Source organism: Petromyzon marinus, chromosome 58, assembly GCF_048934315.1.
Source record: "Petromyzon marinus isolate PM22_M1 ecotype Great Lakes invasive population chromosome 58, UKy_Petmar_22M1.pri1.0, whole genome shotgun sequence".
In the NCBI taxonomy this organism is placed as follows: Eukaryota; Metazoa; Chordata; class Hyperoartia; order Petromyzontiformes; family Petromyzontidae; genus Petromyzon; species Petromyzon marinus.
Genome location: NC_133724.1, coordinates 10780234 through 10801534, shown reverse-complemented (window position 1 = coordinate 10801534; position 21301 = coordinate 10780234). Strand labels below are relative to the sequence as shown.

The following is a 21301-nucleotide window of genomic DNA, read 5'->3' as shown; positions in this document are numbered from 1 at the left end:
CACTTTCAACCACCTATTTCAGGCACCTATTTCAACTACCTATTTCAGCCACGTATTTCAGCCACCTCTTTCTGACACATATTTCTACCGCCTTTTTCAGCCGCCTATTTCAGCCACCTATTTTAGTCATCTATTTCAGCCACCTATTTCAGCCACCTATTTCAGCCACCTGTTTCAACCACCTATTTCAGCCACCTCTTTCAACCACCACTTTCAGCCACCTATTTCAGCCACCTATTTCAGCCACCTCTTTCAACCACCAATTTCAGCCACCTATTTCAACCACCTATTTCAGCCGCCTATTTCAGCCACCTATTTCAGCTACATATGGCAGCCACTTCTTTCAGCCACCTCTTTCAGCCACCTATTTCAGTCACCACTTTCAACCACCTCCTATTTTAACTATTTCATTGATCTATTTCAGCCACCTATTTCAACTACCTATTTCAGGCACCTATATCAGCCACCTATTTCAACGACGTATTTCAGCCACCTCTTGCAACCACGTCCTTCAACCATCTATTTCAGTTACCTTTTTCAGCCGCCACTTTCAACCACCTCTTTCAACCACCTTTTTCAGCCACCTATTTCAGCCACCTATTTCAACCACCTATTTCAACCACCTATTTCAACCACCTATTTCTGCCACCTCTTTCAGCCACCTTTTTGCAAGCCACCTATTTCAGCCACCTATTTCAGACACTTCTTTCAGCCACCTATTTCAGCGACTTCTTGCAGCCACCTTTTTCTGCCGCATATTTCAGCCACCTATTTCTGCCACCTCTTTCCGACATATTTCTACCGCCTATTTCAGCCACCTATTTCTGCGACCTATTTCCGACATATTTCAGCCGCCTATTTCAGCCACCTATTTCAGCCATCTATTTCAGCCACCTATTTCAGCCACCTATTTCAGCCACCTATTTCAACCACCTCTTTCAGCCACCTATTCAGCCATCACTTTCAACCACCTATTTCAGCCACGTCTTTCCACCACCTTTTTCAGCCACCACTTTCAACCACCTCATTCAACCACGTCTTTCAGCCACCTCTTTCAGCCACCTATTTCAGCCACCTATTTCAGCCACTTCTTGCAGCCACCTTTTTTGCCGCATATTTCAGCCACCTATTTCTGCCACCTCTTTACGACATATTTCTACCACCTATTTCAGCCAAATACTTCAGCCACCTATTTCAGCCACCTATTTCAGCCACCTATTTCAACCACCTCTTTCTGCCACCTCTTTCCGACACATATTTCTACCGCCTATTTCAGCTGCCTATTTCAGCCACCTATTTTAGTCATCTATTTCAGCCACTTATTTCAGCCACCTCTTTCAGGGACCACTTTCAACCACCTATTTCAGGCACCTCTTTCCACCACCTCTTTCAGCAAACCTCGTTCAGCCACCTCTTTCAGCCACCTCTTTCAACCACCTATTTCAGCTACCTATTTCAGCCACCTATTTCAGCCACATATTTCAGCCACCTCTTTCAGCCACCTCTTTCAGCCACCACTTTCAGCGACCTATTTCAGACACCTATTTCAGTCACCTATTTCAACCACCTATTTCAGCCACCTATGTCAGCCACCACTTTCAACCACCTCCTATTTGAACTATTTTATTGATCTATTTCAGCCACCTATTTCAACTACCTATTTCAGCCACCTATTTCAGCCACCTATTTCAGCCACCTATTTCAGCCACCTATTTCAGCCACCTATTTCAGCCACCTCTTGCAACCACGTCCTTCAACCATCTATTTCATTTACCTTTTTCAGCCACCTATTTCCGCCACCTCTTTCAGCCACCTTTTTCAGCCACGTCTTTCAACCACCACTTTCAACCACCTATTTCAGGCACCTCTTTCAGTCACCTCTTTCCACCACCTATTTCAGACACCTATTTCAGCCACCTCTTTCAGCCACATATTTCAGCCACCTCTTTCAGCCACCACTTTCAACCACCTATTTCAGGCACCTATTTCAACTACCTATTTCAGCCACGTATTTCAGCCACCTCTTTCTGACACATTTCTACCGACTTTTTCAGCCGCCTATTTCAGCCACCTATTTTAGTCATCTATTTCAGCCACCTATTTCAGCCACCTATTTCAGCCACCTGTTTCAACCACCTATTTCAGCCACCTATTTCAGTCACCTCTTTCAACCACCCCTTTCAGCCATCTATTTCAGCCACCTATTTCAACCACCTTTTTCAGCCACCTATTTCAGCCACCTATTTCAACCACCTATTTCAACCACCTATTTCTGCCACCTCTTTCAGCCACCTCTTTTAGCCACCTTTTTCAGCCACCTATTTCAGCCACTTATTTCAGCCACCTATGTCAGCCACCTATTTCAGACAGTTCTTTCAGTCACCTATTTCAGCCACGTATTTCAGCCACCTATGTCAGCCACCTATTTCAGCGACTTCTTGCAGCCACTTTTTTTCTGCCGCATATTTCAGCCACCTATTTCTGCCACCTATTTCCGACACATTTTCTACCGCCTATTTCAGCCGCCTATTTCAGCCACCTATTTCAGTCATCTATTTCAGCCACTTAGATCAGCCACCTATGTCAGCCACTTCTTTCAGCCACCTCTTTCAGCCATCTATTTCAGCCACCACTTTCAACCACCTTCTATTTTATTGATCTATTTCAGCCACCTATTTCAACTACCTATTTCAGCCACGTATTTCAGCCACCTCTTTCTGACACATATTTCTACCGCCTATTTCAGCCGCCTATTTCAGGCGCCTATTTCAAACGCCTATTTCAGCCACCTATTTCAGCCACTTCTTGCAGCGACCTTTTTCTGCCGCATATTTCAGCCACCTATTTCTGCCACCTCTTTCCGACATATTTCTACCGCCTATTTCAGCCGCATATTTCAGCCACCTATTTCAGCCACCTATTTCTACGACCTCTTTCCGACATATTTCAGCCACCTATTTCAGCCACCTATTTCAGCCACCTATTTCAATCACCTCTTTCAGCCACCTATTCAGCCATCACTTTCAACCACCTATTTCAGCCACGTCTTTTCACCACCTTTTTCAGCCACCACTTTCAACCACCTCTTTCAACCACGTCTTTCAGCCACCTCTTTCAACCACCTATTTCAGCCACATATTTCAGCCACTTCTTGCAGCCACCTTTTTTGCCACATATTTCAGCCACCTATTTCTGCCACCTCTTTCCGACATATTTCTACCACCTATTTCAGACAAATACTTCAGCCACCTATTTCAGCCACCTATTTCAGCTACCTATTTCAGCCACCTATTTCAACCACCTCTTTCTGCCACCTCTTTCCGACACATATTTCTTTCGCCTATTTCAGCTGCCTATTTCAGCCACCTCTTTCAGCCACCACTTTCAACCACCTATTTCAGGCACCTATTTCAGCAAACCTCGTTCAGCCACCTCTTTCAACCACCTATTTCAGCTATTTCAGCCACCTATTTCAGCCACATATTTCAGCCACCTCTTTCAGCCACCTCTTTCAGCCACCACTTTCAACCACCTATTTCAGGCACCTATTTCAGGCACCTCTTTCCACCACCTATTTCAGCCACTTATTTCAGTCACCTATTTCAGCCACCTATTTCAACCACATATTTCAGCCACCTATGTCAGCCACTTCTTTCAGCCACCTATTTCAGCCACCACTTTCAACCACCTCCTATTTGAACTATTTTATTGATCTATTTCAGCCACCTATTTCAACTACCTATTTCAGCCACCTATTTCAGCCACCTATTTCAGCCACCTCTTGCAACCACGTCCTTCAACCATCTATTTCATTTACCTTTTTCAGCCACCTATTTCCGCCACCTCTTTCAGCCACGTCTTTCAACCACCACTTTCAACCACCTATTTCAGGCACCTATTTCAGGCACCTCTTTCCACCACCTCTTTCCACCACCTATTTCAGACACCTATTTCAGCCACCTCTTTCAGCCACATATTTCAGCCACCTCTTTCAGCCACCACTTTCAACCACCTATTTCAGGCACCTATTTCAACTACCTATTTCAGCCACGTATTTCAGCCACCTCTTTCTGACACATATTTCTACCGCCTTTTTCAGCCGACTATTTCAGCCACCTATTTTAGTCATCTATTTCAGCCACCTATTTCAACCACCTATTTCAGCCACCTGTTTCAACCACCTATTTCAGCCACCTATTTCAGTCACCTCTTTCAACCACCACTTTCAGCCACCTATTTCAGCCACCTATTTCAGCCACCCATTTCAACCACCAATTTCAGCCACCTATTTCAACCACCTATTTCAGCCGCCTATTTCAGCCACCTATTTCAGCTACCTATGGCAGCCACTTCTTTCAGCCACCTCTTTCAGCCAGCTATTTCAGCCACCACTTTCAACCACCTCCTATTTTATCTATTTCATTGATATATTTCAGCCACCTATTTCAACTACCTATTTCAACCACCTATTTCAGCCACCTATTTCAGCCACCTATTTCAACGACGTATTTCAGCCACCTCTTGCAACCACGTCCTTCAACCATCTATTTCAGTTACCTTTTTCAGCCGCCACTTTCAACCACCTCTTTCAACCACCTTTTTCAGCCACCTATTTCAGCCACCTATTTCAGCCACCCATTTCAACCACCTATTTCAACCACCTATTTCAACCACCTATTTCTGCCACCTCTTTTCAGCCACCTCTTTCAGCCACCTATTTCAGCCACGTCTTGCAGCCACGTCTTTCCGCCACCTTTTTCAGCCACCACTTTCAACCACCTATTTCAGCCCCCTCTTTCAGACACCTCTTTCCACCACCTCTTTCAGCAAACCTCTTTCAGCAAACCTCTTTCAGCCACCTATTCAGCCACCACTTTCACCCTCCTATTTTAACTATTTCAGTGACCTATTTCAGCCACCTCTTTCAGCCACTTCTTTCAACTACCTCTTTCAATTACCTCTTTCAGCCACCTCTTTCAGCCACCTATTTCAGCCACCTATTTCAGCCACCTATTTCAGCCACCTATTTCAACCACCTATTTCAAGGTACAATACTCACAATTCAGTTATCGTGCGTGCCAGTTCGCAAAATATCCTGGTGTTCAGTAACAAACACCAGTAGTAGCGCTACTAGGTGGCTGAAATAGGTGGCTACATTTTTATTAGCTTTATTTTTTATATTTGTCTATCGACGTGACTTTCCCGAAAGAATCAAAGAATTTGAGCCACCTATTTGAGCCACCTATTTCAGCTGCTTTTTTCAACTACCTATTTCAACGCACTATTACGTCGGGGGGGGGGGGGGGGGCGGGGGGGCTATGCAAGATCCGATTGTGGCCCCCGAATCACTTTTACCGCAATAGCTAGATATATTTTTAACCAGTATACAATATGTAGGCTATAACTATAAATATTACAAGTTGGAGCATTGAACCTCCCTGCGTGCTGCCCGCTTGGGTGGAAAGAAAAGGTGCAGTACGCCAAATAGAAAATAGTTGCTTTTCCCAACAATGTAACAAAACGATAGACGAAATATAAGCAGCTGTAGCATAGAAAGTCTGACGTATTTAGCAGTATAACATAGAAATCAGCATCGCAGTACTACACATCAGTAAATAGCATGACATGAGCAAACAAAACTATTTAATGGCATTGCAGAAAGAAGCTAGAATAAGTCAACATTATAGAGCAGCAGTACGCACATTTAAGTAAAGAAGCAGGCTACAGTCTAGGTTATAGACTGGCAGTACACTGACCGAGGTAAAGAGGCAGGGAAACAGTCCACATTATAGACTGCCAGTACACTGGCACGGCTTCATAAAAATGTATACAGTCTACATAAGAGATTGCCAGTACAGTAACCAGGCAACAATGGACAGTATAGACTGGCAGTACACCGAGTGCGATCAAGAAGCAGGCTGCAATGTAGATCAGTGGAAGTGTTGTACTTTAAAAGTGTAATAGTACAAATGTATTTAGTAGTAACATTAAAGATTGCATGGCAATTGGTCTATGTACGTGACAGTAACGAAAGAAGCAATGTGCGTGACGTTAGGGAAAGTTGGAAATAAGAAAGTAAATGAATGCGTTAAAAAAGTGAATTAATAAAGTACATTGACAACGTTGTTGCTGGCATGTTGGTTTGTAATTTGTCCAGCGAATGCGAAATTGAGATAGTTATTTAATTAATGGTGATGCATTGCAATATAATTTGCGGAAACGTTAATAAACACCGTGTAAAGAATAAATACATTTGAGTCCCCGGTGTCGATGTTTACTGCACATTGCAGCAGGTTATCATTTGAAACTGAGCCGACCTAATGGAAAGTTTGTGAGGCAAAAGAGACAATGGCTGTACTTTGTTGTCCAGCAAACTGAAATATAACAGTTAAGTATGCAGGGGAAGAAAGCGTGTTACATAGTGTATATCTGCTGTAATGAAACATCTTGTTTGAACTATTAGTGGTGAGCGAATGTGAAAAATAAATGTAAACAAATAATAATTCTAGATTTGAAGCTTTCGTGACTGCAAGGATTCATACTCTTTGGTTTTTTCGGTAAAGTCACGTAGGTTAAACAAAATTAACATAAAAGAAAAGAAAACAACTACAGTGAGGGAAAAAAGTATTTGATCCCCCGCTGATTTTGTTAGTTCGTCCACTCACAATGAAATGATCGGTCTATAATTTTTATGGTAGGTTTATTAACAGTGAGAGACATAATAACAACAATAAAATCTAGAAAAACGCATGTCAAAAATGTTATAAATTGATTTGCATTGTAATGAGTGAAATAAGTATTTGACCCCTCTGCAAAACTTGACTTAGTACTTGGTGGCAAAACTCTTGTTGGCAATCACAGAGGTCAGGCGTTTCTTGTAGGCCACCAGGTTTGCACACATCTCAGGAGGGATCTTCTTTGGTTCTTTCGGTAAAGTCACGTAGAATGAGAATAAAATAATTTTAATGGTAGGTTTATTAACAGTGAGAGACACTTGACTCTCACTGAAAGAACCAAAGAAGATGCATCCTTGCAGTCACGAAAGCTTCAAATCGAAAAATCTCAGGAGGGATTTGTCCCACTCCTCTTTGCAGATCTTCTCCAAGTCATTAAGGTTTCGAGGCTGACGTTTGGCAACTCGAACCTTCAGCTCCCTCCACAGATTGTCTATGGGATTAAGGTCTGGAGACTGGCTAGGCCACTCCAGGACCTTAATGTGCTTCTTCTTGAGCCATTCCTTTGTTGCCTTGGCCGTGTGTTTTGGGTCATTGTCATGCTGGAATACCCATCCACGACCCATTTTCAGTGCCCTGGCTGAGGGAAGGAGGTTCTCACCCAAGATTTCACGGTACATGGCCCCGTCCATCGTCCCTTCGATGCGGTGAAGTTGTCCTGTCCCCTTAGCAGAAAAAACACCTCCAAAGCATGTTTCCACCTTCATGTTTGACGGTGGGGATGGTGTTCTTGGGGTCATAGGCAGCATTCCTCCAAACACGGCGAGTTGAGTTGATGCCAAAGAGCTCCATTTTGGTCTCATCTGACCACAACACTTTCACCCAGTTGTCCTCTGAATCATTCAGATGTTCATTGGCAAACTTCAGACGGGCATGTATATGTGCTTTCTTGAGCAGGGGGACCTTGCGGGCGCTGCAGGATTTCAGTTCTTCACGGCGTAGTGTGTTACCAATTGTTTTCTTGGTGACTATGGTCCCAGCTGCCTTGAGATCATTGACAAGATCCTCCCGTGTAGTTCTGGGCCGATTCCTCACCGTTCTCATGATCATTGCAACTCCACGAGGTGAGATCTTGCATGGAGCCCCAGGCCGAGGGAGATTGACAGTTATTTTGTGTTTCTTCCATTTGCGAATAATCGCACCAACTGTTGTCACCTTCTCACCAAGCTGCTTGGCAATGGTCCTGTAGCCCATTCCAGCCTTTTGTAGGTCTATAATCTTGTCCCTGACATCCTTGGAGAGCTCTTTGGTCTTGGCCATGGTGGAGAGTTTGGAATCTGATTGATTGATTGCTTCTGTAGACATGTGTCTTTTATACAGGTAACAAGCTGAGATTAGGAGCACTCCCTTTAAGAGTGTGCTCCTAATCTTAGCTCGTTACTTGTATAAAAGACACCTGGGAGCCAGAAATCTTTCTGATTGAGAGGGGGTCAAATACCTATTTCCCTCATTAAAATGCAAATCATTTTTGACATGCGTTTTTCTGGATTTTTTTGTTTTTATTCTGTCTCTCACTGTTCAAATAAATCTACCATTAAAAATATGGACTGATAATTTCTTCGTCAGTGGGCAAACATACAAAATCAGCAGGGGATCAAATACTTTTTTCCCTCACTCTAAATCAAATCACAACGTTTTGGAGGCAACACAAGCTTCTGTTTTCAGGTGGAACAGTCACAGCAAGATAGCTGCATCATAGCTGCACTTGATGCAGCTATCTTGCTGTGACTGTTCCACCTGAAGACAGAAGCTTGTGTTGCCTCCGAAAAGTAATAATAGTTTGTGACTTAAAGTCGTGCTCACAATAGGAAAGTTTGTGGGCAAGAATACACATTGGGTGGATTTTGTTGTCTTAAGACTTTAGGGAATTAAATGTAATTGGTCTTTATGGTCAAAGACGTTGTACTGTCCCCTGACGATATCCTTGTCAGCTTCGATGTGGTCTCCCTGTTCACCCAGGTCCCGGTACCTGATACCATTGAAATAATTGAAAATTTGGTACATGGACTAGACCCCGATATACCTGCGCTGGTTAGACACTGCCTCACCAATACCTACTTTACTTGGAATGGCACCTTCTACAAACAAAATGAGAGTACCCCCATGGGTTCTCCCTTATCACCAGTGATAGCCAATGTTTTCATGGAGAAATTTGAATCAGACACCATCCAGACTTCCACCCTCAGACCTTCCCTGTGGAAAAGATATGTGGATGACACTTTCGTCATTTGGCCACATGGCCTCCCAGCTTTGAACCTTTTCCTACACCACATCAATTCCAGACATCCCGCCATCAAATTCACCATGGAAGTGGAGAAAGAGGGCAAGCTACCATTCTTAATGTTCTGTTTGAGAGGAGACCTGATGGCTCATTGGGACATTCTGTCTACAGGAAACTCACCCACACAGATTCCTACTTGAAACCTGATTCCCACCACCACCCAGCTCAAAAGAATTCTCTCATCAAAACGTTATACCACAGGGCTCATTGCATTTCGGACCAACACCACCTGACCAGTGACTTAAAACATGTACACCTGGCCCTCAAGAGAAACGGATACTCTGACCGTACCATCCGCCAAGCTGTTTCTCCCTCCATACAGAAACAACCACTTGATACTCCGGTCAAAATCATCACACTACCATATATAGCATGCGTTACTAAAAAGATCTCCAAAATTCTAAACAAACACAAGATCCAGGTCCGGTTCAATACAGTACACAAAATCCGTGACCTGATCCCATCCGTGAAGGATGTCATTCCTGACTTACAGTACCCTGGAGTTTACAAATTGAGCTGCACTTGTGGTGATTGCTATATCGGGGAGACGAAGCGACATGTCTCTGACCGAATTCGCGAGCACAAATCAGATTTGAAACAGGGCAGAACAAATTCTTCTGCCATAGCTAACCACTGTTACAACGCTGTGGGTGATCACGATATAGTGTTCTCCGATACCAAGGTCCTTTGCAAACCCTTAGGTTATCATCAGAGATTTATCCACGAGGCAATTCAGATTTACAAACACAGACACAATTTCAACCGAGAAGATGGTTTCAAATTAAGCAATCATTGGAAAGATGTTCTAAATCATACCAAACATTAAACTAATTTTCAATGGTACAGTATATTCATCCAAGTAGTGATATACCAAACTTTCACAGCAGCTTATTTCCCTTCAAAACAACGTTTGTAAACTCCCCTCCCCCCCGTGCCGGTCCATCACGTTGCTGCACGGTCATTCCCTCGCACACCATCATTTGTACATTTGTATATTCCCCTCCCCCGTGTGGTTACTCTATGAGCATTTTATGCTAATTCCTTTGTCAACGCGTTTTGTTTCCTCCCACACAGCTTAAAAGGACGCGACCTGACTTGACTTTCTTCTTTCCAACGCTGTCCTTGTGACAGCACGGTCCCTTCACCTGATGAAGACCACTTGTGTTGTGGCTGAAACGTAGTGATTTTTTCGTTTTATTTTTTACCTACGTGACTTTACCAAATAGAACCAAAGAGTAAAGATAGATGCATGTTTGAAGGGAGCTCTAAATTCGTGTGTATTAACTCGTTCAGTGTCCGCACAAAAGAGAAATGTCCCTTCACTCCCACCAAATGCGTGTGATTTGGTAGGGGCAGTCCCCCCCCCCCCCCACCGAAGGCGCGTGAGTTGGTATGGTCAAGCACTAGATCTCTAATTAAACAACTTTGAAGTTGACGGACGGGAAAACGAAATAGCGCTGGCTCACCACAGGGCTAATGGCGTGGTACCTGGCTACTTTTTTAAACGAAAACCCCACGTTTCGGGAGCCAAATCCTTCGCAAATGTTTGGTCCGCACACACACAAAGAGACAAAGAATGACGTTTATAGGTAAGGAAAAAGATTTTTAGGTTGCACTGTGTATTGGGTTTAGAGGAAGACAGTCTCAAAGTGATAGTATTAACAACCAAATTTCAAGGTACAATACTCACAATTAAGTTATCGTGTGTGCCAGTTCACAAAATATCCTGGTGTTCAGTAATGCTACGAGATTTAACGCGAGGTATTTTTTGGAAATATATTTTTTCCATTCGTAACTATGTTTTTTTGGCATTCATGGTTAATTGTTGAAATTATTTTCTAATGTTCCTTAACATTTTGTTACTCGTTTATCTGTTGATTCGAGGGCCACCATGTGGCGACTGGGCCCCTATGCATTGCATAATGCTGCCACATACCCCCCGTAGCTGTCTTCCACGTTAAACTACAGCACGCTCATTGAATTCCTCCAGGTTAACTATTCTGATTCTGAAAAAACCCCAAAAGTATGAGCCACACAAGCCATCATGCTTGGGAGTGTATCGTTTTAACAGCATTGGTTAAATGAGCAAGCAATCTCTGGACCGGTTTCGCTATTCCTGCATCACATCGACAGTCATCTTGCTTGAACCGATTGCTGTGTTGAACTGTCTCAGATGTTTTTAAGTTTGCAAGCCCGACTTCTCTGTTAAATACGAGTCCTATCTCAAACGCAAAAACACTGCCAATACCCAACACGGAAGAATCATTACGCGTCACTGTGGAGAATATAAGCAACAAAATAAACAGCCTCCTTCCCATACCTGTTCGCACATATTGGGTTCAAGCACGCCTGCCTTCTGCTGATGAGACACTGCATGTTTGAAACTGGTTCCAAAGCGCTGCTTGTATTTTTTAAAGCGATGCTGCTGAAATCAGGCACTCGCAGGCCGATGGGATGTGTGTAAGACGTGCGAGCCTTTCCCCTACGCTGAACTGCCGATGTGCAATGAATGGGCAGGTAATTGGTGGCGTCGAGACGCAGGGGCGACATCTGTCATCCCAGCGTCCACGGCGTAACCTTCAGCTGCATGACGTCATCGAGACGTCCCATCAACATCATCGTAACCGCATGCGATGCTGCACACGGGCGACTCATCTAGCACGGGGTTGTTAAACATCGCTTTTTTAACATTACCGGTATCGGCACACACAAAAAAATGTTTGCTATAAGATACAGTGAACAAAGACCCCAAGTATAGCCTTAACAGACAATTGGGGCAAGTGCTGCTAGCGAGCAACCTACGAAGGTCAGAACGCCCGGCCGCCTTTGTCTTCCTAGTGGCGATGTTTACACACCGCACCAGGTACTCATTTGAGGCTGAATCGACCTCGGGGAGGCCCATGACCGGTTCAGATAATCGCATACACACAGCGAACAAGGTAAATGACGTGCGCACAATTAGAATTGTAAAAAAAAATGTGCATTACCGTGTAACTGCAGGACAAAGCGGTAAAGATAAAACGGTTTGTCACAAATATAAACGTAACGCGTCATTAGCTTCATAACCGGAGACACGAAGGAAGCTCCCGCAGAGGGGGCCCGGGCGTGCAGTCCTCAGAGATCGCAGGGTTCCACCCCATCTCCCGGCGCGGCAGTTCGTGTAAACGGTGGGGTAAAGCGTGGGCAAACGCCCATCTCTTTCCAAGCAAGACGTCTTGCTCCATCGTGTGAAAGAGGAGGCCAAGATTCGACTCTCGCTACCAGGGGGCTGCCGCCTCCCCTCTCGTTGGGGCTCTCTGCCAACAGTGGGGTCCCCGTGAGCGAGCGAGCGGGCGGGTTGTTTGTAAGGGGGGGCGCAGCTGCTGCTGCGCCTTTAGCTAAGCCACTGAAAAGCCGACGGGCTCGGTAGGAGGGATCGCGTCGGTTTTGCGAGGTTCGTTCCTGTATCTCGGAGGGGGGGGGGGTATTTTCCCGGATGAAAGATGTTTGAATACAAAACAATACAAATATGGTACTAATGTGCACAGATATGAACGGTGACATTGCATCGGGCGTTCAACTCCCGTGTGCGTGACAAATTATAGGCAGCAAGGCAAGCAAAGAAAACGATGCGCACAATACGGAAACAAATGCTGCCAGTACCACACCTTTCCCGTACGTATTTGTCTCTCCAGGTGGCGGCCGTATAGCCTTAGACTGCTGGAGCAAGTGCTACGCCCGGCCGCCTTTGTCTCTCCAGTGCCGATGTTATTCACACACACACAGCACACACCGGGTTCTCATTTTAAAGCAAGAGTCGACGCAGGCGAGCCCCGTAACCGGTTTCTATGTTCAACACCGATGTTAGCTGCGAGCAGAAATCGAACTCAGATGGCCGGATTCGGTGGCGCAGTGCGCTAACTGCTGCGCCACCGCTCACGATAGATACACACCACACACAAGCCAAAGGCCACCCATATAGCTTTGAATAGGCTGCTTGGGTAAGTGTTGTTAGCGAGTAAGCGCCTGTGAAGGCCGGAACAGCACACGAGGGGGTGAGTGGCCAGCACCATGCCCGGCCGCCTTTGTCTTCCCAATTCTGATGGGGTTTTTTTTACACACCGCACGCGGTTGCACCCGAGTCAAGCGCCGCATGGCTCACAGGGCTATACCGAATAAATTAAACTGAGGAACTATATGTAAAGGCTGAGTCGATCTAGGTGAGGTCCTGAACCGTTTCAAATATTCGCCATTCCTTTCCTGTAAACATCTGGTAGTTTAGCAAACTTTGGTTCAAGCAAAGCTGTCGGTGAGACACTGCACTTTGAACCTGGTAACAGAACTGGCTTGCGTTGAGCTACTAATACTGCTGATATGATTGACTTTCCGAAGACCGCGTGGCTAATGGGATGTGTAAAAATAATGCTTGTCAATTTTGACATTCAGTGTCTCATTAGCAGTGAGGTTTGATTGCCCCAATGCTGCTGGTCCAAGCGCTACGAACCCAGCGACCCCGGGTTCGATTCCCAGCTCACGGTCAATACAAGTGACGAACCGGTCCGAGGCCTCCCCCTGGGTCGACTCGGGCTCAAATGGGTACCCGGTGCGATGCGCAAACATCGCCACTGGGGGAGACAAAGGCGGTCGGGCGTGGATGCTGACCATACTCGACCCCCCCCCCCCACCCACGTTACCTTACAGCCAGTGCTGATACTCGCTAACAATGCTTGCCCCAACAGTCTGTTAAGGCGATACGACGGGGGTGAGGTGGGATCTTTGTCTTGTGTGCGGCGACGATGATGATGAGGGCTGGACGTGCCATCGCCGATTCTGCTGCTATGCTGTGCATCAGGGATGCAGGGCGCAGCGAATGAACGGACGGGCGAAGGGAGCGAGAGAGACAGAGAGACAGCGGGAGAGAGACAGAGCGAGACAGAGAGACAGAGAGAGACAGAGGGAGAGAGAGAGACAGAGAGCGAGACAGAGAGACAGAGAGAGAGGGAGAGAGACAGAGGGAGAGAGACAGAGGGAGAGAGACAGAGGGAGAGAGACAGCGAGAGAGGGAGAGAGACAGAGGGAGAGAGACAGAGGGAGAGAGACAGATAGCGAGAGAGATAGAGCGAGAGAGGGAGAGAGACAGAGAGCGAGAGAGACAGACAGAGCGAGAGAGACAGAGAGCGAGACAGAGAGACAGAGCGAGAGGGAGAGAGACAGAGCGAGAGAGGGAGAGAGACAGAGGGAGAGAGACAGAGGGAGAGAGACAGAGGGAGAGAGACAGAGGGAGAGAGACATAGAGCGAGAGAGACAGACAGAGCGAGAGAGAGACAGAGCGAGAGAGGGGGAGAGACAGAGAGCGAGAGAGACAGAGCGAGAGAGGGAGAGAGACAGAGAGCGAGAGAGGGAATTCTGCCGCATTCTCCTCGACAGCGAGCAACGGACACAACAACAGATCTGCACGGCGCGAATGGTGAAGATGTTGACATGTTGTGTTGTTTATCCCTGTCCCACCCACACGGCCATTCCTATTAAAGCTGACACTGCACACGGAGGAGCGAGTTTGGTCAGCACCACGCCCGGCAGCCTTTGTCTCCCCCCAATGGCTATGCTTACAGACTGGACCAGGTTACTCGCGCAGTGCAGCGATGACCGCTCGGTCCCCACAAGACAAAGACCCCCCGTGTAGCCTTAAGAGACTGTAGGGGCAAGTGCTGTTAGCGAGCACCTATTAAGGCCGGCAAGGGCACACGAGGGGGTGGGTGGCCAACACCACGCCCGACCGCTTTTGTCTACCCCAGTGGCGACGTTTGACACAATTGAGGCCGAGTCGACCTAGGGGAGAGCCCAGGTTACCGATTCAGATAATCGTCACCGGTGTTGGCCGTGAACCGGGAATCGAACTCGGTGACCGCCGGGTTTGTAGCGCAGCGCGCTAACAACTACACTACCGCTCCCCACACTCACCCTCACTCACTCACCCTCACTCACCCACAGACCCCCCGGGGATCTGGTTCAGGGTCGGAAGCAGCGGCAGCTCCGGGCAGGCGCCGCGCTCATTGCCTCCCGTGGGTCTCGCTCGCGCTCCGCTGTGTCTGTGAAGCTGCTGCAGCAGCAGCAGCCAGGGAGGAGGGGTGTGGAGGAGGAGGAGGGATGGGGGTGCGTGAGCAAGGGGGGTGATGGACGAGGAGGAGGGAGCGGTGATCGTCACGGGGCCAATGGCAGGAGGCGAGGGGACGCGTGGGGTCATCCAGGCGATTTAAAGGGGATGAGAGGGGGAGGCGAAAACGCAGGTGCAGCAAGACAACCCGGTTACACACTACACACACACAATACTATACAACACAGTAGACTACACACACAATAATATACAACACAGTACACCGCATACACAATACAACACAGTACACTACACACACAATACTATACAACACAGTACACTACACACACAATACTATACAACACAGTACACTACACACACAATACTATACAACACAATACACTACACACACAATACTATACAACACAGTACACTACACACACAAAGCTATACAACACAGCACACTACACACACAATACTATACAAAACAGTACACTACACACACAATACTATACAACACAGCACACTACACACACAATACTATACAACATAGTACACTACACAAACAATATTATACAACATAGTACACTACACACACAATACTATACAACTAAGTACAATACACACACAATACTATACAAAACAGTACACTACACACACAATACTATACAACACAGCACACTACACACACAATACTATACAACATAGTACACTACACAAACAATACTATACAACTAAGTACAATACACACACAATACTATACAACACAGTACACTTCACACACAATACGATACAACACTGTACACTACACACACAGTACTATACAACACAGTACACTCCGCACGCAATACAACACAGCACACTCATCACACAATACTATACAACAGCACACTCCACACATAATACTATACAACACAGTACACTACACACATAATACTATACAACACAGTACACTACACATAATACTATACAACACAGTACACTACACACAATACAACACAACACACTACACACACAATACTATACAACAGTACACTACACACACAATACTATACAACAGCACACTACACACAATATTATACTATACAACACAGTACACTACACACACACAAGATTATACAACACAGCACACTACACACACAATACTATTCAACACAGTACACTACACACACAATACTATACAACAGCACACTACACACACAATACTATTCAACACAGTACAATACACACACAATACTATAGAACACAGTACACTACACACACAATACTATACAACACAGTACACTACACACACAATACTATACAACACAGTACACTACACACAATACTATTCAACACAGTACACTACACACAAAATACTATACAACACTGTACACTACACACACAATACTATACAACACAGTACACTACACACACAATACTATACAACACAGTACACTTCACACACAATACTATACAACACAGTACACTTCACACACATAATACAACACAGCACACCACACACAATACAACACAGCACACTCCACACACAAAACTATACAACGCAGTACACTACACACACAATACAACACAGTACACTACACACACAATACTATACAACACAGCACACTACACACACAATACTATACAACATAGTACACTACACAAACAATATTATACAACATAGTACACTACACACACAATACTATACAACTAAGTACAATACACACACAATACTATACAAAACAGTACACTACACACACAATACTATACAACACAGCACACTACACACACAATACTATACAACATAGTACACTACACAAACAATACTATACACTAAGTACAATACACACAATACTATACAACACAGTACACTTCACACACAATACGATACAACACTGTACACTACACACACAGTACTATACAACACAGTACACTCCGCACGCAATACAACACAGCACACTCATCACACAATACTATACAACAGCACACTCCACACATAATACTATACAACACAGTACACTACACACATAATACTATACAACACAGTACACTACACATAATACTATACCACTCAGTACACTACACACAATACAACACAACACACTACACACACAATACTATACAACAGTACACTACACACACAATACTATACAACAGCACACTACACACAATACTATACTATACAACACAGTACACTACACACACAATACTATTCAACACAGTACACTACACACACAATACTATACAACAGCACACTACACACACAATACTATTCAACACAGTACAATACACACACAATACTATACAACACAGTACACTACACACACAATACTATACAACACAGTACACTACACACATAATACTATTCAACACAGTACACTACACACAAAATACTATACAACACTGTACACTACACACACAATACTATATAACACAGTACACTACACACACAATACTATACAACACAGTACACTTCACACACAATACTATACAGCACAGTACACTTCACACACATAATACAACACAGCACACTACACACACAATACAACACAGCACACTCCACACACAAAACTATACAACGCAGTACACTACACACACGATACAACACAGTACACTACACACACAATACTATACAACACAGCACACTACACAAACAATGCTATACAACACAGTACACTACACACACTACTAGACTATACCACTCAGTACACTACACACAATACTTTACAACACAGTGCACTACATACACAATACTATAGAACACAGTACACTACACCACACAACTGTACAGGACACTACACACACAATGCTATACAACACAGTACACTACACACACAATACAACACAGTACACTACACACACTGCTATACTATACCACTTAGTACACTACACACAATACTATACAACACAGTACACTACACACACAATACAATACAACACAGTACACTACACACACAATAATATACAACACAGTACACTACACACAAAAAACTATACAACACAGTACACTACGCACACACAATACTATACAACACAGTATACTACACAGACAATACTATACAACACAGTAGACTACACACACACTACTATACAACACAGTACACTACACACAAAATACTATACAACACATCACACTGCACACACACAATACTATACAGCACAGTACACATACTACACACACAGTACTATACAACACAGCACACTACACACGCAATAATATACAACACAATACACTACACACACACACTACTATACAATACAGCCCACTACACACACAATACTATACAACATAGTACACTTCGCACACAATACAACACAGTACACTACACACACAATACTATACAACACAGTACACTACACACACAATACTATACAGCACAGTACACTAAACACACAATTCTATTCAACACAGTACACTGCACACACAATACTATACAACACGGTACACTTCGCACACAATACAACACAGTACCCTACACACACAATACTATACAACACAGTACACTACACACACAATACTATTCAACACAGTACACTACACACACAATACTATACAACACAGTACACTGCACACACAATACTATACAACACAGCACACTACACACACAATACTATACAACACAGTACACTACACACACACAATACTATTCAACACAGCCCACTACACACACAATATTATACAACTCTGTACACTACACACACAATACTATACAACACTGTACACTACACACACAATACTATAAAACACATTACACTACACACACAATACTATACAGCACAGTACACTACACACACAATTATATTCAACACAGTACACTGCACACACAATACTATACAACACAGTACACTTCGCACACTATAAAACACAGTACACTACACACACAATACTATACAACACAGTACACTACACACACAATACTATTCAACACAGTACACTACACACACACCAATACTATACAACACAGTACACTGCACACACAATACTATACAACACAGTACACTTCACACACAATACAACACAGTACACTACACACACACTACAACACAGTACACTACACACAATACTATTCAACACAGTACACTACACACACAATACTATACAACACTGTACACTACACGGAAAATACTATAAAACACATTACACTACACACACAATACTATACAGCACAATACACTACACACACAATTCTATTCAACACAGTACACTGCACACACAATACTATACAACATAGTACACTTCGCACACAATACAACACAGTACACTACACACACAATACTATACAACACAGTACACTACACACACAATACTATACAGCACAGTACACTAAACACACAATTCTATTCAACACAGTACACTGCACACACAATACTATACAACACAGTACACTTCGCACACAATACAACACAGTACCCTACACACAGAATACTATACAACACAGTACACTACACACACAATACTATACAACACAGTACACTGCACACACAATACTATACAACACAGCACACTACACACACAATACTATACAGCACAATACACTACACACACAATTCTATTCAACACAGTACACTGCACACACAATACTATACAACATAGTACACTTCGCACACAATACAGCACAGTACACTACACACACAATACTATACAACACAGTACACTACACACACAATACTATACAGCACAGTACACTAAACACACAATTCTATTCAACACAGTACACTGCACACACAATACTATACAACACAGTACACTTCGCACACAATACAACACAGTACCCTACACACAGAATACTATACAACACAGTACACTACACACACAATACTATACAACACAGTACACTGCACACACAATACTATACAACACAGCACACTACACACACAATGCTATACAACACAGTACACTACACACACAATACAACACAGTACACTACACACACTACTATACTATACCACTCAGTACACTAGACACAATACTTTGCAACACAGTGCACTACATACACAATACAATACAGTACACTACACACAATACTATACAACACAGTACACTACACACACAATAATATACAACACAGTACACTACACACAAAAAACTATACAACACAGTACACTACGCACACACAATACTATACAGCACAGTACACTACACAAACAATACTATACAACACAGTAGACTACACACACAATACTATACAACACATCACTCTGCACACACACAGTACTATACAGCACAGTACACATATTACACACAGAGTACTATACAACACAGTACACTACGCACACACAATACTATACAACACAGTACACTACACAAACAATACTATACAACACAGTAGACTACACACACACTACTATACAACACAGTAGACTACACACACAATACTATGCAACACATCACACTGCAAACACACAGTACTATACAGCACAGTACACATACTACACACAGAGTACTATACAACACAGCACACTACACACACACACACGCAATAATATACAACACAGTACACTACACACACACAATACTATAAAACACAGCACACTACACACGCAATATTATACAACACAGTACACTACACACACAATACTATACAACACAGTACACTACACACACAATACTATACAACACAGTACACCACACACAATACAACACAATACATTACACACACAATACAATACAACACAGCACTCTCCACACTCAATTATATACAACACAGCACACTACACACACAATACTATACAACACAGTACACCACACACACAATACTATAAAACACAGCACACTACACACACAATACAACACAGTACACTACACACACACAATACAACACAACACAGCACACTCCACACACAATACTATACAACAGCACACTCCACACACAATACTATACAGCACAGTACACTACACACACAATACTATACAACAGTAAACTACACACACAATACTATACAACAGCACACTACACACACAATACTATACAACACAGTATACTACACACACAGTCGACACAACACAGCACACTACACACACAATACTATTCAACACAGTACACTACACACACAATGCTATACAACACTGTACACTACACGGACAATACTATAAAACACATTACACTACACACACAATACTATACAGCACAGTACACTACACACACAATTCTATTCAACACAGTACACTGCACACACAATACTATACAACATAGTACACTTCGCACACAATACAACACAGTACACTACACA

General features: G+C 43.8%; 1 protein-coding gene across 3 annotated transcripts in view; it reads right to left on the bottom strand.

The window, feature by feature from the left end:
* Window positions 1-15209, bottom strand: part of LOC116955164 (serine/threonine-protein kinase SBK1-like) — a 68631-nt gene extending 53422 nt beyond the window's left edge. Inside the window, exon 1 of one of the 3 annotated variants that reach the window (XM_076052922.1) lies at window positions 14970-15209. The gene's annotated coding sequence lies outside the window, so the exon portion shown is untranslated. Of the gene's footprint in view, window positions 1-13688; window positions 14008-14969 lie in introns of those variants that run through there. The other 2 variants (XM_076052921.1, XM_076052925.1) reach the window with 2 other exon arrangements.
* Window positions 15210-21301: the final 6092 nt, after the last annotated feature.